The sequence below is a fragment of the Amblyomma mixtum genome, chromosome 3 (assembly GCF_055824585.1).
Source record: "Amblyomma mixtum isolate Tamu chromosome 3, ASM5582458v1, whole genome shotgun sequence".
NCBI classification, from domain to species: domain Eukaryota; kingdom Metazoa; phylum Arthropoda; class Arachnida; order Ixodida; family Ixodidae; genus Amblyomma; species Amblyomma mixtum.
The window spans coordinates 369504422-369508759 of record NC_143014.1 but is presented as its reverse complement, the minus strand read 5'-3'; the positions used below and the strand labels follow the sequence as shown (position 1 = coordinate 369508759).

General features: G+C 45.0%; 1 pseudogene; it reads right to left on the bottom strand.

Moving 5' to 3' along the window:
• Positions 1-873: 873 nt before the first annotated feature.
• On the bottom strand, positions 874-3904 carry LOC149356737 (uncharacterized; annotated as a pseudogene).
• Between the last annotated feature and the right edge of the window lie 434 nt (positions 3905-4338).

Genomic DNA, 4338 nt, shown 5'->3' with positions numbered 1-4338 from the left:
GCCGTTCTTTTCCGAGTGCAGACTGGCTGGCGACACCCGCCTCAGGTGATATGGCCTACTGCCGCGCCTGCAAAGTGGAACTGCGGCCCCATCTTTAGGACCTGGTTAGCGCACCTGGTTAGCCGCACTGGTTAGCGCGCATGACGGATGCGAAACATAACACCGGAAAGAACACGCCGTGCGCACCCCCTCAGACATCATCTGTGGGAAAGAAATCTAATATGTAAATATTCTTGCCGAAAATTAATTCAATATGCTTAAGAAATGTCGTCAAAAAAACAAATTTTTTGGCTACTTTTGGGCTACGCAAAAATTTCGCTGTTGGCTACGTTTGGGCTACTATGGAGGCCAATTTGGCTACCTGAGGTCGGAGCCATCTGGCAACCCTGAAAGCAACCTCTCCAGTGAACCTAACTCGTCGAAATAGCCAAAATAGCCAAAATTGCGCCCGAGATGACAGTGAAAGAGGCAAACAATCCAAAAAAGTGCCAAAATCATTCCATCTTTATTTGGGTTAATTTGTACGAATTTAGTGCTACAGGAAATTAACCAAATTCATGGAAGAAAAATGCTTTGCATTGCTTATTTTTTATTTTTGGGATTTCTTTTCTTGGCCGGTAAGGTGCTGCAATCCACGAACGCAAGCCCATCACCGCTGCGTAGAAGTCCGAGGTGTACTTACGCGCCCGTATCGTTGGGGCCCTCTGTTCCAAAACTCTATTCTAGCGTTTCGCTTCAGCGTCACGTGGTCGTTTCGTCTAGACGGCTTGACTTGTCTTCCGAGGACCTTCATTCCGAGAAGGTAGGCTTGGTGTGGGCGAGGAAATCTTGAAAGCCTGAAAATTTTGTTCAGACAGGATGGCTGGTAGAGGGTTAAGAGGCTGACCTGCAAGATCGTTTTTTGAATATCCCAGCTCACCAGAAAGGAATTTGGTGTGTGGCTGGTGGAGGGATAGTGAACATGGCTTTGACAAGCTGCCTGTCCAGCTGAGACAAGTCAGGGCTGGGCAAGATACTTCAAAATAGTATCTTCGATACGATACTCGACACCTTTGAAAATTGTATCTCCGATACCGATACAAGATACACACTCGAAATCGATTTTCGATACAGATACTCGATACTGTATCGTCGATACTTCGATACATCACTAAAATATCATATATAATACAGGTTATATTACGACTAACGAAGTTTACATAACTGAAATCACTTTCTAATAATTCCGGTAATATAATTAGCGAACTTAAGAAATGTACGCGTGGTTTCTGTAACCTTTAGTGTATTTCTATAGCGCACTTTTCCTGAAAGGACTTATAAACGAATCCGATCGCATGGATCTGTTGAAGATCCGCTGTCTGCGCAGTTGGCCTTGTTAGAACTTTAATTTGGACTAAAGCCATATATATGTTGACGCGATCGCTTCTGTAAGCAGCCTAGCGAAACATCATTTAACCCAAAGTTCCTCATACGAACCAATCTGTGGGCACTTGGCTATATGAATAAACCTGAAACGTTTTCTGCTTTCGGTTCGATACTATAGAGTACTTACCCCATGGCCTGTGCCTTTGATCAAACTAAATGATGCAAGCTCCGTGCGCTTGGGAACTGAACAGTTAGTTTGCCAGTACTGCGATAACAAACTTCTGAAGCTGAAAACTATTCTTGAAAAGCTAGAATGAAAACAACAAGTAAAATGGCTGAACGTTTTTATTAGGCAAAAAGTATTCGTTTGTTCGAACCGCCGGTCCGAAAGAGCCCCGCGATGTGGGCGCGCTATAAGGGAGGCAAATAAAAAAAAGCCTCTCTACAGGAGGAGATGAGCACGTCGTGGTATTATACTTGACGAAGGCGCCTCTTATCAGTGAATAAGAATGAAATATAGCCACATCAATTCGAGGATCTTGTAAATAATTGAGAAACTGAAGCTTCACTAACGCCTCCTGAGAGCTACGGCTGCTTATACCTCTTGTCTCTTCAAATGAAAAGAATGCGTCAGCTGACGCATTTGATGCTGCTGGCGCCGATGATCCCACTGCCTCGCGTGCGAAGAATGCGCGGCTTGTGCTGTGCAGACATAATCGACAACAGCTTCTTCTGTAAGCTTCTGAGCATGGCGGCGGAAGTCTTCCATTTCTGCTGGCAACCACCGCAACTTGAAATAGGGGTGTAGAACAGCAGCAACTGTTGCCTCTTTTGCACTCGGTTTCATCTTCGAAAGATGGTCGAACCTGCGGGTGAATCCATTCCTAACTACATCCAAAAGTGGCTTGCAATAAACATAGTCTGCAGCAGCTTTCTCGTGAAGCTTTGATTCCACTTGAAGAAGAGTTAGGAGCAGTTCTCCGAAGAAGCAGTCAGCTTCAGCTTGGAGGCGTGTCAAAGCAGAGGCGATGGGCTGCAAGACATCGCAGTGCTCAAGCAGAAAGACGAAGTCCCTTTCTTGGAATACTTGAAGCTTGAGAGTGTTGCATAGGTCTCGAAGCTTGTCCTTCGATCGAAGAAGGTCTTTGATGCTGTCGTATAAAGAATTCCATCGCGTCACACACGGTGTTTGTAAAGAATGCCCTAAGGCGCTCACGATTATCTCGGACAACTTGGGCCTTCGGACGCAGTTCCAAAGTGCCGAACATTTTATCATGGCAGATGAGGGAATGCGCTCAAAGGACACTATCGACAAAGCTAATTTAACGTCGGAAACTGCCACAAGACTTAGTGTGTGACAAGCACACCGGGCATGACGAGGCAATGTAATTTCGGCACCTTCGAGGCCAAGATCCGGTTCTGTCACCGACTCGAAGCACAAGTCGTCTGCGGCTCCATGTGCCAGAAAAAAGGTGCTTTGATTGAAAATATTTTCCTAAGAACTTTCATCAGTATCACACGCTTTAGAAAAAAAAAGTTCATCTCGCATAATACAGCTAAATGAAAATAGAAATTGTTCTGCTTTGCTAGAAACCACATTTGATAACATTGGGCTCATTTTCTGACATTTACTTTTTATATTCTAGCCGCCGAATTCGTGAAAATGAAGTCACCCGCCTTGTCGTCACAGTAGAAAATACACTGGCGGGTATAAGTACACTAAATTGCTTATAACTGAATATTCAGCGTGTGCGCTGTTTGCATGATTTACAATAATTAGAAAATCCCCTCGACTTGCGCAAACTGGCGCATTTTTGTCACTCTTGCAGGCCACGTCGTGGGTACCAGTCCCTGTTTGGCAAGCACGACGTCGTGCGTATAAAATCATTCTACTTTTAATTGCAAGCAAATGATTTGCTTTGTACCACTTACACTCATCGATGATATCGGAGCGTAAGTCAAGCTCCTTAAAAGCTTTAACAAAGTTGCTGGCGTTGCTGGTGGCGGTGGCTACAATTTTGTCATAGGAAATGTCGAAGTCTTGTCTGATGTCTTCAAGTAATTCGCCAATTTTGTCGTAGGTGTGACGTCCAGCAAACCTTCTGCAGGCTAATGCCAATGATCGCCGTGAGAGAGAGTTGGGATCGATCTTAAGAACGATAAGAAGAGTGTATGCTTTAGCGCAGGCTTTCTCAACTGCACTATTTTTCAAGTAGAAAAATTGCTTACTTAACTAGTGAACTGTGACCCCCATAAAGCTCCGGTGAGGTGTAGACCAGGTGTCAGCGGTCGTCGCGACATAATCTTGGTCAGACTTCAGGCGTACGTCGCCCAACATTTTTTCCCATTCTTCATCAGTTCTTCGTCCAAGCGTTCGTCGCGAAATCACGGTGCTTCCCGGGCGCAAACCTACGAGTAAGGAACAAAATTTTCTTGATAACTATATAATCTCCATATTTAAAGGGGAGAGCGTACCTGTTATGAGCGCTACGAAGCCTGGCTCCTCAACCGTCGACAGCGAATGGAGACCGTCCACCATAAACCTAACAATTAGGTTATCCACTTCGGGTTCAGACAGTTTACTCCTGGTAGAACAAAACAGTTTTGTTTGGTGCATTTTCTCGTTGGCGGTGTCAGCTTTCCTCTTTGTGGTTGTTTTTTTCCAGCCTTCTTTGTACACTTCGAAACCTTGCAGCTGCAGGGGATGTACACGCTGAAATGAAACGATACCTCTTATTGCTTGGTTGCTCGCAAAGGGGCATCTATCTGCCTAAAGGTAGAAAGTGGGTAGGAGATAATGGTGGCTGGTCAGCAGGGGCGTATAAGATATTGGAGCAGTACCCCAAAACTCACAGCTGCGCCTTATCCAACAGACACCGTCGTATTATGCCCTAAGCGTCCTTGCTTAGTTAATATGGAACTTTGATCCCGCGCCAGGCTTGTTTACGTGATAGCTTTGACTCAAGTGAAACT